Below are 19081 nucleotides of genomic sequence, written 5' to 3'. Positions count from 1 at the left end.
GGTCTTCCTGTAGAGCAGGGAATTTGGACTGCTCTTCAGTATCGAGAGGGAGGGTGAGTGGACTAGGGGGAGGAGAAGTGGAGTGGGGATAGGGGGAGGGGAGCGGGGGGAGGGGGCAATATGTGGGAGGAGGGGGAGGGAAATGGGAAACGGGGAGCAGTTGGAAATTTTAATTAAAAAAGAATAAAAAAAAAAAATCAGGACCACGAGGGATGCACCCACCCACTGTGACAGTGGAACTGATTTATTGGGAGCCCACCAAGGCCAGCTGGTCTGGGACTGAATAAGCATGGGTTGATTCCGGACTCTCTGAGCATGGCGGTCAATGAAGACTGATGAGAAGCCAAGGACAATGGCACTAGGTTTCGATCCTAATACATGAACTGGCTTTGTGGGAGCTTAGCCTGTTTGGACGCTCACCTTTCTGGACGTAGATAGAAGGACCTTGGTCTTCCCGCAGGGCAGGGAATTTGGACTGCTCTTCAGTATCGAGAGGGAGGGGGAATGGAGTGGGGGGAGGGAAAAAAAAAAAAAAAAAAAAACTAAATTGAGAACAACAGCCAGCCTGTATTGTGGACAGAAAGAAAAGAACTCCTGAATAGAAGGGTGTAACAATACAAAAGTGGTGAAAGCTATGTGCAAGCAGTCTGTGTCTGGGGATTTCTCACTATTCATGCCTCTTTGGTCACAGAAAGTACTTCATGAGTTCTCATTGCCGTATACAAACTGCCAACTTCAGTACCATTATATAGCAAAACACAATTTGGAATTAGGATGCTTGATCTGATAACAATAACAAAACAAATAATATCACATCATACCGTTGAGACACCATTATATGTAAGACACTTTGTAATATTTCTGACCATCAACTCATTTGACATTCCTGACTTCATAGGAACAGAACAAATATTTATGGGGGGAAGCAGTGATGATAATGTAGTATTTGGGTTTATCTTGTCTTTTTCATCTTGTCTAGATCATTAATTTGGAAATGTTCCCCAGGAAACTTCCTTTAGGCTTGCATTTGATTTCTTTTTTTCTTTTTGACCCTCCTTGTAACTCAGAGAATTTATTTTGAAATAATTATTCCTACAGAACTTAGAGATCAGTACATCAGCAGACTTGTATGTTTTTGGAGTAAAATTAGCAAATTAAAAGGTTATTTTATGAAGAACAGGTCATTTAGGATACGTCAACTTCTGAACTTGCAAGCAAAACCATAAAAGTGCCATTTTCTTAATGTCCTTGAGTGTACTAGAATTAAACCTTCTCAACAATTTTCAAGATAAAGCTCTGTTCATAGAAATTAGGTCAAACTATTAAACTAACCTCTGTTTGATATAAAATAAGTGCTCACTGCAGAACTAACAAAGACACTCGCTGTCCTATTAGGCTGCCTTCAAAGCATGTCCTAGATAACCTTAAGGTAATTTAAAAAAGAAACTTCTTTAATTCTTGTCTATTACGTGTCTCTAGTACATTACAATAATTCGAGAAATGCACCCTTGCAAAAAATCTTGCTAAATTATGCTTCTTTTTAGTTGGTCACCTGAGCTTTAATTACTCTGCAAATCACCTATTGCAAGGAACAATCAGGGTGATTAAAGGAAAATTAAAATGTAGGGCAATTAATATTGAGGAGTTATAGATATGTGGAAAAGTTTCATTATAGTGTGAGATGAACTAAATTCTTGCCCACATTTTTGCTCTTTTCTCTTCAACTCTTCGTCTTTCATATCAGTAACTAACTTATGAAACTCTATTTTCCTTCTCATATTCCTAACAACATTAACAGGAATACATTGAATAACTCTTTTATCAAAAATCACTACATGAAATACAAACAATATTTTATCATCAAAAGAGTAATTAGGATGTATCATCCCTTTCCTAGTCAGATAAATTAGCATCATCTATATTTGTCAAACTGCTTTTTAAAGATTTTCTTTTCTGAAAGTTGAGGTGAAGATTTTTTGAACACATTGAAAGCTTTCTGTGTTCTTCCATAACAAGACAGAAAAAGGAGACTTTGAGATATTTGAAAATTGCCTGAGAATATTAGTGTAGTTCTACAAAAATGTAAATGTTTACTTCCATGATGACAAATAACATTGAACTGATTTTTGTACAACCATTGGCTGTTGTGAATTTTCTTTTGTGGATCTATGTTTAGTTCATTTATTTACTTGTACTTTTTGCATATTTGTTGATGAATATAGTATGGTATAATTTTATAAATTCTTTAGAAAGATACACACACACACATATAATTGCAAATATTTGTTTGCTTGCAGCCTATAATTTGGTTCTTCTGCCTGTTGGTTACCTCCTTCACTCTTTCAAACAATCTTAGTTGGATTAAATCCCACTTATTTATTTCTCATTTCAGTGACATATAAAATGTTATTATCTACTTAATAGTTAAAGAACATTTACATTTCCTAATTATTGTGACTAGGGAATGCTTAGAATGACTAAGCAAGAATCTCTGGGGTAGGATTTTGAGTCCATTGGTCATAGGCCGAAAGGTGTAAGAGCTTGATAGCATGCTTCATCTACCTTTAACTTTTTGAGAATTGTCCATCCTAAATTCCACAGTAGTTACGCTCTTTCTAATATTTCTATCAATATATAATATAGCTCTTGCCTGTCACTAAAGAGGCTTTTTGTAAGAAGAACAAATCACCTGATGCCCACAAATTGATACATCTACAATGAGACCTTTATACCTAAAGCTCAAGGAAGAATGAAGAAAGGACCAGGACAACCTCTACAAGCTTTCTCTATATGGCAGAAAAGCTTTGCTCGTATAATCTACATTGAATATTCACTGAGAAGAGACCAGCTTAATGACAACAACATTAACATGCTAATGTGCATGGGTAAAATTTCAGAGTCTTAATGCTCCATGAGTAATTATAAGCAATTTATGGCTTATTGAGTCACATATATTACATATAAATATTGAAATATCACACTAAGACTATGACAATAATATGTAAAAAGTTAAATGTTATTTAAAGTATATAATGTTCTTTTATAAATTTAAATTTTATATACAACTTTTTGAAATTTAAATATAAGAATCAGTGAAAGGGAGGATGAAAATTATGTAAATACAATACACATATAAAAGTTAGAAAAATATAAAATATGAGTCACTCAATAGAAATTTATTTTAGTAATTAGAAACACTAACCATTGGATGCATTTTTAAAATAGTAAGATATTATGTGTATTGTTAATGATAATTAATTTTGTAAAGGAATATTTAAGAACAACTAAATACATTACTATAAAATTTAAACTTAAGAGAATAAAAACAATGATACCTCAATGTCTGGGTAATATAAATAAGAAAGTAATATATCACACTTTGGGCTAAAATAACTCTTTTATAATACTTTTATGACATAAGCAGGTTCATAAAATGGTCTTGGTTTATATATATATATATATATTACACAAATATATATTCATATGAGTGAAATAAAAAATGACAATGCCTTTGTTCATAAATATATGATAAAATTTGCCTATAAATTCATTAGAAATTTAACTAGTAAATACTTATATGGCAAATAAGTATTTATGCTTTTTTATTTTCTAGAGAGATATAAAATTGCAAAAATAATAATGTAACAATATTGTTTAAGAATTTTTTCTAAAATAAATGACATTTAACAATCTAAATTATATAAGATCAAATAAATTAATTTGCTAATATTAATCAAATTTCCTTTTAAATTGAATTCTATATATTGCAAACTGTGGACAAGTATGAATCAGTGAATTCATTATTACTTATTAAAATTTTATTCTTCCTCAACCATTTCTAGCTAAAATAATCAAGTATCTACTTCTTTTTTTATGTGTGACAAATGAAAAATGAAACTATTCTAGTTAATTTGGTTTGTCAATGAATGTGATTTACAAACATCTTCCTGTGTCTATGGGAGTTATTTCAGAAAGGTAAAACTGAAGTGAGCAGAGTTTCCCTGAATGTTGGTGGAACCATTCCATGGACTGGGATCATGAACTTTGTAAGTATGGGAAAATAGGAACTCATTTTTCTGTTTCCTAATTCAGACATAATGTGTCCAACTGTCTTATGCTATTGCTGGCATAGCTGTAGATAATCTCATTAACCGCCTTCAGGATATGATAGACTCCATATTGTACGCTAACGTAAACTCTTTCTTCCTTAAGTGGGTTTTGTCAGGTATTTGGTAAGACTAGTAAGAAAAATATCTAATGTAGGTAATAGCTTTTGCCATGCGGTTATTTCTGGGATCAACCTGAACATGTGCTTTTTAGGACTTCCATCCTTGAAGCGACATTCAATTACTGGAACGCTTCTTAAAAGGAGGCACTTCTAATTGACTTGGAAGTAGAGAAGGGTTCCAAAAGGAGATACTAAAACTCCTCACTTCTACTATTTATCGCACTGCTGGTGTCATGATACCTATGGACTGGGGGCTTCTCCAGGAACTTACATAGTGAGAAGAATCAGAGGAAATCCTAATGTGAACCCGAGAAGCAATGTATCCTCAACATTCTGACAAGAAATAACCATCTCACAGTGCAGTCCAGGTTTGAGACAGTGATGGATCATCGCTGGACCAGAGAACATCTTCACAGGACTCTATAGTTCTGCATTCCTCATGTCCTCTATTTAATTAAAACTCACATCAGTATCCCAGCTCGATGGACCATTTCATTTGTTCCACACTGGCCCCTTAGAATACATTTCCTTTCTCTATTTTCAGAAATAAAGACTTTTTCGTCAATTTAATGAAAATTCAAAGCAACATCTAATACTTGCGTAACTAAGTTACTGAATATAAATTCTATTAAAAGTTTAGTTGTGGCCATGTGAAAGTTTCCATTTATATGGAAGCTAGTTTAGCCTGCATGGCTGAAACAGAATTTTCATTGTAGTTTTAAATACATCCACCTTATTTGCCTGAAAAGAACAATAATAAAACTTGTTTGATAACTGTTCAGTAATAAGTAAGAAAACAACTAATAATTATATTATAATGGTCTCCCATTTACAAACGCACTTCATTTATCTTTAGAAAAACAATTATACTGAGCTTATGAATGCTTAGTGCTTCTGAGAAGAATGCTGTGACCTCAGTCAGCAATTAATTTTCTTCCTTTGCTCCATAAAATTGAAGAGATTTACAAAGCAAGTGGAAGTACTAACTTTTATAATGACAGGCCATATGGCACTCTGTTTACTATATTTATGCTTAGTAGAGAGTTTAAAATTATACATCTTGCATTTTTTTAAAATAAAATGAGGTTGCTGCTTCTATGATGCTTGCAAATTAGCCAGGCTAGAAAAACAATGCAAAAAATATTCTAGATCGTTTTTAAAATAGAATCTGTTGAAATTACCATTTTTTCCCCTCAGGTGTTTTGGTTTACAAAATAAGCTTTCTAAATGTTTTAAAGCATGAAATACTGAAATACTAGAGTTATAAAACAAGTTGAAACACTGAGTTTAGCTTAGGAATTGTTACACTCCTATTACAAGCATGTTGCCTATTTAATTATTTATTAATCATTAATTATTTATTAGTGGTTAATTAATTATTATTAATCCTTGCTAAAGCTGCTAATAAATGGTAGCATGGTTGGATTCTCTAAAAGACACCTTCAGCGGTCACTCTGGTGGTCTTGCATCCCAAGTTGTTTGCTGGATGTTGGAGATGCCAGAGCCATCAAGTTTCTACCAAGAAAATTTGCAAGTGTGGAGAGAACTTCCCTAATAGATGGGTCTCATGTGATGTAGTTGGCAGAGATGGATATATTATGAACCTAAGGTTTTGTTTGAAGTTTAAGGGAAAACCAAAATTTACCATTTTATTATATTTTGGTTTTGCAGAAAATAAAGTTTCATATCTTGAGGGGTTAATCTAAATCACAATAGCAGTTTGTCTATGACTCTGTTTTAGTCAAATTTTAATCTTCCATTAAAATGGTGGTATGGAAACACTAGAGAACATATGTGAAATATAAATGATTAACCAATAAAGGAATGAAAGCTGGGCATCCAGTTTGCATAGCTTAATAGTTGTATGATTATTAAATAATTACCTTAAGATCTCTATATATTACTGATTATTAGTACAACTATACCTGATTTTTCTTAAAAACGAAATGTGTTTTCTTTTGACTTTAGTGTCTTGGTTGAGATATCAGTCTAATAGAATTACTGTGATCAATGGTGTGGATATCATGCTGGAAGTAATTTTTTCTATTTCTTCTCTGCCATTGTGATTATTCAGTACTGTCATAACTCCCAAAACATATTAGTTCAAAACTATGAGTAATCTTTAGTGCAGATACTTATAACATCCTATTGAATATGTGTAGTAATTGAATGCACACACACACATATACAATAATTAGTAGCAATAAAAGAAGCGGTCGTGAATTTAAGAAAGGAATTGAAGGATATGAAAGTGGTATGAGAGAGGAAAGAGGGTTGCATAAATGATGTAAATGGAGTACTCAGTGTATAATTCTCAAAAAGACAAAATGTTAAAAATTTTAAAAAAGAACTGTTTTTGAACCTACAAACTTACAATAAAGAAACCCATGATTTTTAAAGAATGTGCTTCACGAATCTTTACATTTTCTTTCAACAAGATGTCACTCTGACCGTGTGACCTGACAATTTCCTATATTTGTTGGTTTCTCACTTAATAAGGTTTTGTTATTTATTTATTAGACTTTGTGTTTATTCACTCTGCTGCCAAGAAGAGTTGAGGAACTCCAAGAGAAGGAGACTAGGAAAGTCTTTATCTCTTAATTTTATCAAAACTGCATGCCATCTTCTTTCCAATATTAGAAAGTACGCCTTTGGTTTTCAAATCAACTGTTAAAAATTGTAGAATTTAATTTTTAAGATTGATTGCAGACAAAATATTTTAACAGTTACTCAAGAATATATGAAAATGAAAAAATTAAAAAGGTGGTTCCCATAGACTATTATTTAAAGTAAAATTTATCTATTATTATGACCTATCTTGCCTTCTTGTTTTCTTAAATATACCTAATTTAATACTTTTGTGGTATTAAATTTAATATATCCTACACATATATTCAATGTATGTCTTATACATTTTTAAAAAGTCAACTCATGCTTATTCATGTAATTTTAGCATAACAGACCTGATGAGAAATCCAAATACATTGAGTTATGATAAACAGAAATAGTAAATCTGATTTACAATCTTTGATTCCATCTCATGTTGAATACTAGATGTAGATCTCAAGTACTACTTTCTAATGGTGAGATGTTAAAACATAAAATTTACAGAAATCCACACTGAATTTATGACAAAAGAACACAAGTTTAAAATAAAAAGCAAACTTCTAGTTATTTATAGTAACACATAAAGGGCCATAAACGTAGAAACTTTCTACTACTGTTTTTATTTTTCATAATTCAGGAAGATTAGCTTTTGCTAGCATATAACAATGCACTATCATTTTGTAATGCAAAGAGAAATGATTAAATCAAAAAATGTAAATGTAATCAGTTTTAAAGCCATCTGAAGACTCATCATCTAGGACATAAATTATAGGTTTTCCATGCCGCTGAAAATTTAATAGCCTTTATTTCCAGGATGCATGTGATGTTGAAAGTTTGATGTTTTATGTAGCTAAATGAGAATTCAAATCAGAGCTTTTCTAAAGGAACACTATTGGTTCATACTAGGCCAACTGTGATAAATATCTGCTTCTATAGCACTCCAAATTGCTACATAAATACATTCCCTGTCATATATACGTTTTTTCAATTGACCTTATGTATATTTTTGGAAAAAAACATAAATGAGTCTGTTTGGTCTATAAATGGATTGAGTATTTCATATACACATACTAACATATAGATTTCTCTGCGAAAACTCTATTCTAATGTCAGGATGATGTGACTCATCAATGTGCATCACCAACATCATTTCTAAACTTCTAAAACTCCCTCTGAGAAAAGCACAGATTCTTGTTTGATGTTGTTTTTATATAGTATCTTTCCTGGTGTTATCGATAGCGTATATCTGACATTCATTTACCTCTGACTGTCAGGAACCATGACTATGACATGATTTAACTGATGAAGTCTGCTTATTTGTAAATGCAGTTAATGAAGACAGTGTTTCTCACATCCCAATATATCTTGCAATGTAAGCAAAATATGGGAGAAAATGTAAATAATTAGTAAATCTCATTACTAAATACCTGACTATTTTATGAAAAATACATGATGCACATGATGCCTTATGTAGTGTGCTTATACCATTTTATAAATATAAACTAAATCCTTGGTGAAACATAAATTGATAATCTGAAACTATATATAATATTTATGGGAGTAATGGAGATATAAGTTAGGAAAGACTGAACTAAAGTAGGGGTAGAATGGACCAGCAGAGTAAGCACCAAATCCTGTAGCTCCATGTTCATTATTTGGGACTTCAGTATCAAAAAGTTTATTGGGTGACTAAGGTAATCCAGGTTAGCTGCTTGCAACATACATCCTTCTTGAGCTTGTTCCATTCCTTGTCCAAAGCTCTCCTTAGCAGAGGTAGTGTCAGCATCTCCAACATATTTGCACACCATCCGCACCTCAGACATCACAATCTCAGCTTCAGTCAAGCACCTCCCAGAACACTGAGTTAACCTACATGACGAGTTGAATGTGAATCATTCGGAGTTGAATGTCAGAGTTTTCATGAAAGAAAGAAATGAAAATTTCTAAATACTATGTCTCTTTCAGCACATCTCTCTAAACAGTTAAGCTTCCAGAAAGATCTGCCTAGATCCATAGATTCCTTTCTTTCCATTTCCCAGATTCTAACATAATTGTCTAATTTGCCCCAATACTTTTACTCTCCACTCTGCACTGCTTGCTGGCATTATTTAATCTCTTTACAAAACGCCAAAAGCTGTTAACCCTATTATATTGACTCAAATTGTAATTTTGTTTCATATTTTAACAACAAAAGACCCCACAAGACACTTCTCATAGGTAACATTTTGTTCTTTTGATTGTATATACAATACTCATGCATATTTGAATCTTAATCAAGTTATATATGAAGTAAAACTGTACTAGTATATGTTAACATTATTGATCCTCATAATTCAAAGTTGGCTTTGAGCAAAAAAGTCTCAAGCAAATTTTCAATGTATAATTTCAGGTATCTTTGGTATAATAATAATAAAAAAGTATTGTGTACTTTAGCTATACGTGTTCTAATTCCTGTCCTGACTGGTCTTTAAGTGATACAAAAATTCCTAATTTTCAGAAGTGTAGAAGTAATTGTCATTGGTTGTCTTAATTAATATTTAGTCAAGTACTAAGACTGACCACTAAACAATTATTACTATAGGTAAAATGTGTGAGGGAATTGATTTTTTTGTTTCAGATTATTTGCATACAATCCCACAGTTGTATTAGAAATCCACAGTAGTAGACATATACAGTTGAGCTCTCATCATTTTCCTATTTTCTACGCAGTACCTGAAACAGATATTGACTAGATGATTTTACCAGTTTAATAAAAATAATATACCTTATTTCTGCATTCTATTTTTTTGTGTTCTAACATCTCCATCAAATCAGTACACAAATACACTTTCATTCCCTCTTGCTAATTCTCATGTAGTACGTAAGTAATTTTTGGAAAAAAAAAGTTGATATTTCTAAGTCCTTATGCTCCAATTAATATATAATTTCTTTAATATATAAATTTAAAATGTGTTTTGATTAGAAACACATATCCTTAGAAGAACATTTTTCTTTTTAACTAAGTGAATTACATAGTAAAAATATATGCAATCAGTAAAATAAGTTCTATATGTCCACAGGGCATTAATTCCTGAAAATCATGAATTAGTTGATTTAAAGAACAATCAAAGGGATTATATTTGAAGATAGAATGTATGATTGCTTACCAATTGCCTTTAAAATGAAAGAATTAGGAATAATAATAGAGTAGCTGAGTGGTCCTGATAGGGTGGAAATGCAATTAGAATAGAAGATGGTTTGAATAGCAATGATCAACAAAACAACTGAAGACAAATGCTGCAGGGAGTGCAGGGGAAAGGGGACCCTCATTCACTGTTGGTAGGAATGCAAACTACTGGTGTTAATACGGAATCAGGGTGGAGAATTTGTAAAAAGCTAAACATAAACCTACCATATAACCCAACTATCCAAGTCCTTGGTATACACCCAAAGCACTTAACATCATGTTCCACAGACACTTTATCAGGTATGTTTCTTGATGTTCTCTAGTCACAGCAACTGGGAAATATAAACAACCTAAATGTCATCTGAAATAGAAAATGAAAATGTGGTACATGTAAACAAAACCATTGCCCAGATCCATGGATTGGGGAACAATAGAGATGGGGATTACAGGATAAAAGTGATCTGATCAGGGAAAAAGGAAATGTGGTGGTGGGAATCTCTAATTTAGGGAGAAAGAAAATAAATAAAGAAGGAGCTAGGAAAGTAAATAACAGCAGCAATACCCGAAAGGTCATAAGTATGCATTTTGTAAACTATTAAGCTTAGAAGCACAACCTACATACACATAAGTCTGTGTATAGATATACTTATAAAATTTCTTTTTTTATTTAATTTTTTTTTTCATTTTACATACCAACTCCAATTACCTTCTCCCTCCCCTCCCTAAGTTCTCTTTCCTAACTTCATCCATTCTTCAGAGAGAGTAAACCCTCTCTTGGGGAGTCAAAAAAACCTTCCATACCTAGTTGAGGCAGGATTAAGTTCCTCCCCTATGTATCAAGACATAACAAGGTATTCCTCCATAAGCAGTTCCTTTATTAACCAATGATATTCAGAGCATACAGAGGGGAATTCCACATCATCATCACAGTGTCAGTTGTCTCTATGGTTGTCTCCATCGTGATCTTGATCCCCATTGTTCATGTGATACCTTCCCCTTCTCTTAAATTGAGCACCAAGGACTCAGACTGGAGCTGGGCTATGGATAAATGCATCTGCTTCCAACAGTTACTGGTTATAGGTTCTATGATGACAAATTGGATAGTTATTAATCTGATTATAAGGGAAGGTCTGTTTAGGTACCCTCTCCAGTGTTGCTAGGAATCTTAGCTCTGGTCAATCCTTATGGATTCCTGAGAAAATCCATAGCACCAGGATTCTCCCTAAGCCTACAATGTTTCCCTCTAACAAGATATCTCTTTCATTGCCCCTGACCCCACTGTTCCTCCCCCAACTTGGCCTTCTTGTTCTCATTCCCCATTCCCTTCACTATAAGCCCCCACCCCAGTATAACCAGGAGATATTAGGAGATATTATTTCTGCTTTCTGGGGCTCTCCATTTGTGTCCCTTATGGGGTTTTCCTTTTTACCTAGCTTCTCTGGAGTTGTGAATTATATGTTATATCCTTTGCTTTATATCTGATATCAATTTATGAGTGCGAATACAGTGTGTTTGTCTTTCTGGGTGTGGGTAAATTCACTCAGGATGGTTTTATCTAGTTCAATTTATTTGCCTGCAAATGTCAAGCTGTCATTGCTGTTTTCCACTGAGTGATAAATACTCCATGGGGTAAATGTACCACATTTTCTTTATCCATTCCTCAGTTGAGAGTCATCTAGTTTCTCGCTATTACAAATAATGCTGCTATGAACATAGTTGAGCAAATGTCCTTGTATTATGATTATGCATCTTTAGGATATATGCCTAATCATGGCAGTGCTGGGTCTTGAGGTATGTTAATTCCTAATTTTCTGAGAAACTGCCATGCTTATTTCCAAAGGGGGTATAAGTTTGCACTCATACCAGTAATGGAGGAGTGTTCCCTTATTCCACATCATCTCCCATCATAAGCTGTCATCAGAGTTTTTGATCTTAGCACTTCTGACAATTGTAAGATGGTATCTCAGAGTCATTTTTATTTGCATTTTCCTGATGGTTGAATATAGTAGTGATCAATTCTTTAAATATCTTTCATCCATTTGAATTTCTTCTGTTGAGAATTATCTGTTTAAATCAGTGCCCTATTTTTTGATTGGATTATTTGGTAGTTTAGTGTCTAGTTTCTTGAGTACCTTGTTTATTTTAGAGATCAGCCTTCTGTCAGATGTGGGAAAGAGAAGATCTTTTCTCATTCTGTGAGCTGCCATTTTATCTTACTGACCATGTCCTTTGCCTTACAGAAGCTTCTTAATTTGTTTGAAGTTCTGTTGTTGCTCTCAGTGTCTGTGTTACAGGTGTTATATTTAGGAAGTGGTCTCCTATGTCCATTCATTCAAGGCTACTTGCCACTTTCTCTTCTATCAGGTTCAGTATAACTGGATTTATGCTGTGGTTTTTGCACAATCCATTGTACAATTTCATCTTCTTGTCAAAAATCTGGAGTTCATAAGTGTACAGATAAATATGAGGGTCTTCAATTAGATTCCATTGATCCATGTGTCTGTTTTTGTGCAAATACCAAGCTATTTTTATTACTATAGCTCTATAGCAGAGCTTGAAGTCAGGGTTGGTGATGCCTCTAGAAGTTTTTATTGTCCAGGATTGTATTAGCTATCCTGTGTTTTTTTCCCATATAAAGTTGAATATTTTTCTTTTGAGGTCTGTGAAGTACTATGTTGGAGTTACTCTAAGATACTTTATGTTATGCATTGCTAATGTAAAAGGTGATGTTTCTTTATTTTTTTTTCTCATCCCATTTATCCAGTAGTCTAACTTCAAAAGAATCCATGGTCAACCACAGACTCAACAGTGTTCTAATATACAAAGTTAAAGGTCTATTCTGAGATTCATATAATCTCTTTACTGTAATCACCTGTAAAAATAAAAATCAAAATGCCAACTACATACTTCTAACATATAATGGCACAACATATATATTGCCATTCTAAAATGCAGGGAAGAGAACATACTGAGGAAAAGTATTGGACCAAAACAAAAACAAAAACCAGCCATGCAAATTCCAAACTATGAATCTCCATGGCTAATATCAAAATGCTCTTCAGATCTTCACCTATTCTCAGCTTTGTTGACTGAAACAGAGTTTTTTTCTCTTGGGTTGGTTTTATGAACTATTAGAAACTCTCCTCAACTGGTACCTCATAACTCTTATATATAAGATCTTGGCTTCTTCAAGGTAATCCATGCTTCAACTTCACAGTTTCCCACAATGGTGTCTCTACCAGATATACATTGAGGAACACCCCTGACACATGTCTGACCTCAGCACATTTAATTCATAACTCCTTTCTTTTATCCTTAACCCTATAGCCATAACCATGTGGCCAAAGCTGCCAAGTTCTGCTTCTTGCTGGGACTGGAACATGCCCCCCTTATTTAATTAAATCTTCACCAGGTTTTTGTCTTTCGTTGTTTAAGCTTGACTGACCTAAAACTAACTCTGTAGACCAGGCTGGCCTCAAACCCAGATATCTCTCAGCCTCTGCTTCCCCAGTGCTAAAATTAATCGTTTGCCACCACTATACCCTGTTGAAATTTAGCTGGTAGGGTCTTGCTCTGAGGTTATGAGTCCCTTTCTTCCTTTTCTTACTCCATTTATCTCCTTGAACACATGATTTAGCTTTCTTATTCTTCCTGGTGTTCATTTTCATTATAAATCTGTATTAGAATTACGATTAATATTCACCCGACAGCATCTATAATAGGTTGTTTTGAGATTTCTTCTGCTAATTCATTAATCCCAAATTCTTCACTTTAGCCTCAGGCAGACAGTTTAGACAAGGGCAAAAGACAGCCACTTCTTCATCAAAATATCCCAAGAATGATTTATAAAGAATGTACCAAAATTCTCCTTTGAAACCTCTAGATTGATGCCCCCAAAGGCCAAATAACACTTAGCAACTCTAGCTTCCATTCTTCTATTAGTGTGGCCCACTAAGCAGTACTTAAAGTGTTACACTGCTTTTATAGCCCAAGGTTCCAGAGTCCAAATTCTTCCAAACAAACACATGGTCAGACATGTCTCATCAACATCCTAGCCTCTGGTATTGACTTCTAAATTAGAGTTTTCATTGCCATGAAGAGACACCATGACCAGAGCAACTCCAATAAGGAAAACATTTAATTGGGGAGGCTCACAGTTCAGAGTTTCAGTCCATTATCATCATGATAGGGAACATGGTGGCATGCAAGCAGATGTAGTGCTGCAGGTAAGAGTGATACATATTTCAGACAACAGAAAATCAAATATGCATATGCACTTCCATAATAGGACACAGAGACTTCTGAGCTGGAACTGATCTGACCTCTACCCTAAGTACTAACTTTCATGGTAGGAAATGGCATCATGCAAACCTCTAAATAAAAAAACCGACCAACAGGATTACCTAGCTATGATGCCTATGAAACAAATCAGTGACTAGTATTGACTAGTATGACATGATAACCCTAAAACACAGTAGTTATATGCACATCTTGGCAGTAGTGAATAGCTTTCTATTTGGATTTAAGGCCCATTCAATAGGATCAATACCATTCCTGGTACTAGAACTCTAGCCAACTTTCAAGGAATAGTGAGGTCATGGATAATAGAAAAGAACCTAACAATATCACTCTAATAACCAGAATAATTTCTAACTACACTTTATATATTTGTTTTTATCCCTACAATCAATTTTAATAATCACCCCTCATCAAGGAAACATAAAATTAAAACCTTCCTTCATATTTAAACAATGGATTAACAAAATATAGTCAGGTTGGAATATATATATATATATATAGAGAGAGAGAGAGAGTAGGCAGAAATCAAAGAGATGCCATGTGGCTGCCTTTAGGAATAGACAAGCTGGGACCTTGCTGGTATGCCACATCCACATGGTAATACACAGATTAACAGAAATGGGCTAAATTAAGATGTATGAACTACTCAATAAGAATTTGGTATTAATAGGCCAAGCAGTGATTTAGTTTAAAAAAAAATATATAGCTGACTAAGGCATGCTGAGGGTAGGAGTAATAGTCTTCCTCAGGGATAGCCATCTAAATATTTAATTCAACTCTAATTGGTCATCTTTAAAAATATATACATACAAGTAATTTTATATAGACCAATCATGTTATATTTGAGAATATATATGTACATATAATTAACATAAATGTCATTAATTTGAATAAGTGCAAGTGGTTTTACAGGGGTATATGAAGGGACAAAACAGAAAAAGGAAATAATGTAATATAGTATAATCTCAAAAATAAAAATAGAAAAAAGTACATAGGAAAACATGGCAATAACAATGGCAACAGAAAATAAATCTGCTGTTGGCGGCATTGAAGTACAATAAATGACAATGAACCAAGGACTAGGAGCATTTTCTTTATGCTTGAAATGTCAACGTTCTAACCCTTTCAATATTAGCTCCATATTACTAATGTGGTTTTTGCCTTAATGGACACATTTCAAATTTATCTGATGGGTTTAAGACATCATTCTGTGGTGTTAAGATATTCATATTTTGATGAACTGTGATAAATTAATAAATATTAGAATTTTATTTCATTTATTTACTAAGTGAATGTGTAGTGCATGCAGTTGCTCTTGAAGATGCATTTTAGTCATTTTAGTAGTCTTTATCACACAAGAAAATACATTAAAATTATTTGAAATTGACTCATTGTACAAAAATGCAAATAGACTATGATAGTCATGATTATGGTCATTGATTAGCATTGATGAGTTTATGAGTTTATCAGAATGTACACCTTTGTGTGTATATACACCATTGTGTGTATATAAACTTGCTTCTCGAATTTTGCGTGCAAATGGATGGAAATAGAAAACACTATCCTGAGTGAGGTATCCCAGACCCAAAAAGAGGAACATGGGATGTCACTCACTCATAATCGGTTTCTAGCCATAAATAAAAGACATTGAGCATATAATTTGTGATCCTAGAGAAGTTTAATAAGAAAGTGAACCCAAAGAAAATCATATAGTCATCCGCCTGGAGAGGGGAAGTAGACAAGATTGCAGGGCAAAAACTGGGAACTTGCGGGTGAGGTGGCAAGGGGCAAAGGGGAAATGGGGTGAGAAACATGAGAAGGGGAGGATGGGAGGAGCTCGGGGGATTGGGATGGTTGGGATATAGGAAGGGAGGATATGGGAGCAGCGAAGTATATATCCTATCTAAGGGAGCCATCTTAGGGTTGGCAAGAAACTTGACTCTAGAGGGGTTCGCAGGTGTCCAGGGAGATGTCCCCAGCTGGTACCTTGGGCAACTGAGAAGAGGGAACCTGAAATGACCCTATCCTATACTGATGAATATCTTGCATATCACCTTAGAACCTTCATCTGGCGATGAATCGAGGTAGAGACAGAGTATCAATTTGGAGCAACGGTCTGAGCTCTTAAGATCTAAATGAGGAGCAGAAGGAGGGAGAACATGAGCAAGGAAGTCAGGACCACGAGGGGTGCACCCACCCACTGTGACAGTGGAACTGATTTATTGGGAGCCCACCAAGGCCAGCTGGTCTGGGACTGAATAAGCAGGGGTTGAAACTGGACTCTCTGAGCATGGCGGACAATGAAGGCTGATGAGAAGCCAAGGACAATGGCACTAGGTTTCGATCCTAATACATGAACTGGCTTTGTGGGAGCTTAGCCTGTTTAGACGCTCACCTTCCTGGACATAGATAGAAGACCTTCGTCTTCCCGCAGGGCAGAGAATTTGGACTGCTCTTCAGTATTGAGAAGGAGGGGGAATGGTGTGGGGGGAGGAGAAGAGGAGTGGGGATAGGGGGAGGGGTGTTGGGGGAGGGGGTAATATTTGGGAGGAGGGGAGGGAAATGGGAAACGGGGAGCAGGTGGAAATTTTAATTAAAAAAGAATAAAAAAAAAAAAACTCTTCCCTACAGAAAAATAGGACAAAGTAGTATTTTTGTTTGGAGGAAATAAATAAAGAATTAAACATTTTGAAATACAAAAAAGTATTAAAAAGTGATGGTGGCAATATAAAAAAGATATGTTAAGCTGGGCAGTGGTGGCACATGCCTTTAAATCCAGCACTCTGGAGGCAGAGGCAGGTGGGTGTCTGTGAGTTCAAGGACAACCTTGTTTACAGAGTAAGTTCTAGGATGTACTCCAAAACTACACAGAGAAACTCTGTCTCTAAAAACAAACAAAGAAGAAAAAATAACATCAAATATCAATGAATACATCTTTTTATAAGTCTTTCTGTTTCTAGCATTTAAACTTGATGGTTCAGGTAGAATAAGAAAGTCATAAGCATTGAGCTACACCTCAGTGTGAGTTTTAATTTAGAACAATACCCAGTCTATATTAATAAAATTGCTATGCCAAGAATATAGATGATCTATGTTTCTGTATCTTAAAAAATAAATTCTATAAAGTTAATTGGGATCTTGAAAGGAGCCCGTGTTTCATTGTTGCAGAATCTTTGGATTCATTACCTTAGTAATTGAATTTAGAAATTGAAATGGTGGAGGAAATAATAACAAAAATGAATTTTTGCATTCCTCTATCTTCTCTATTTTATTTCTGGAATATAATCAGCAGCTAGCACAAAAAATAATTTGGCTAAATTATTTCCTATTAAAAGATAGCTACATGAATATTGTGAAAGGAAGAAAAAGACATCACCTCAATTTTATTTCAGAGTGTAACTTGCACTATGCAAAGCAATTCTATTTTTACAATAGATAAAATTGAATAAAAACAGTTTTAAGAGAAAGAAAATAAATGAGAACAATGCTATAAAATTATGCAGTTCCTTCCCCATATCTCAAATAAGGAAACTAGACTGTTTTTGTGTTTATAATGCAGTATTAAACTAATGGTAGGTTTATTTGCCTGTACCAAACAAAATAAATTAGCTACACAGTTTTTATATTGTTAGTAGCAAATAATCACCATTTAATGTGAGCATTTGGGGCTTTCCACTGTGAATCATTCATACTGATAATAAGTATGAATATCATTAATTTGAATTATGAACTGGCATTATATAAATTAAAATAATGCATGCATTCTAAAATTCATCTCTTAACCAGACAACATTCTTTCTTTTTAATATGTTTTGAATTGAATTATTATTCATTCTTCATTATTGCTGTCATTCCAACATATGATACATAAAATATTCTCTGTGTTATTTAGGAACCTTACTTAGTGGTCAAAATGATATTATGTTACAATTTATGTAAATTTCTGACCTGTATTAGGAGCTCAATAAATTGCAGTAGTGGGAATGACAGAAAGCACTCTCACAGAAAGATTCACGATTCCTGGTTTAATTATTTTTAGACTCTGCTCTTGCTATTCATTGAGGTTACATGTTTGTATCCCACAATCAGGATGCTTATAATTAGTCTCTCCAAATTGTTAAAGATATGAATAAATAATCACAGTTTAAATAACAGTGTGACAAAAACGTTGAGACAAATGTTATAGTTTCTTGGAATTCAAAGCCATACGACATCTTATAATATGCATATAAATTGAGCTAAAATGCTAATTAAGATAGCTTCTGAGTTGAAGCAGATGATCTGATAATTATGAAATCAAGTACCTTGGTGTACCAAAAAACAAGAAAGAAACAGATCCTTCAGACTGGAGGACTCAGTGAAGATCTTGATTCTGATTTAGAAAAATTAGGGTCCTCATACTCCCTCCTTTCCCAGCATAAACTATATTGTCTTTTTCTTTTCCTGACAGATTCAAAGTACAAGGTCTCTTTTTTCCACTATTGCTGCATTCATTGGGTGGTTATATTCTTTCTCGTAATCTTCTCTAATATTTTGTCTATTTTAACTTGTTACTGGATTTATAATTAAGAAAATTAGGTACAAAAAATTGAATAAATTGAGGATTGTTCAAGGAAACATGTATGTACACACACGCACACAACTACTAAATATGAGAAGGTCAACATGTTCAATTAGTGGATTTTTATTCTAAAGAAGCTCAGAAATCATGTGAATTCCTCCAGGTTTTATGAGTAGTAAATCACTGCTTGGGACAGTAGTATATTTGGTAGATGCCTTGA

At 33.9% G+C, this 19081-nt stretch overlaps 1 protein-coding gene across 1 annotated transcript in view; it reads left to right on the top strand.

Annotated features, from left to right (window-relative positions):
* The window catches only part of LOC130876349 (ADP/ATP translocase 2-like), a 188789-nt gene that overhangs the window by 82307 nt on the left and 87401 nt on the right, over positions 1 to 19081 (top strand). The gene's annotated exons all lie outside the window — the stretch shown is intronic.

Source organism: Chionomys nivalis, chromosome 6 (genome assembly GCF_950005125.1).
Source record: "Chionomys nivalis chromosome 6, mChiNiv1.1, whole genome shotgun sequence".
Classification (NCBI taxonomy): domain Eukaryota; kingdom Metazoa; phylum Chordata; class Mammalia; order Rodentia; family Cricetidae; genus Chionomys; species Chionomys nivalis.
Note: the sequence above shows the minus strand (reverse complement) of the source record. Positions and strands in the feature narration are given on the sequence as shown.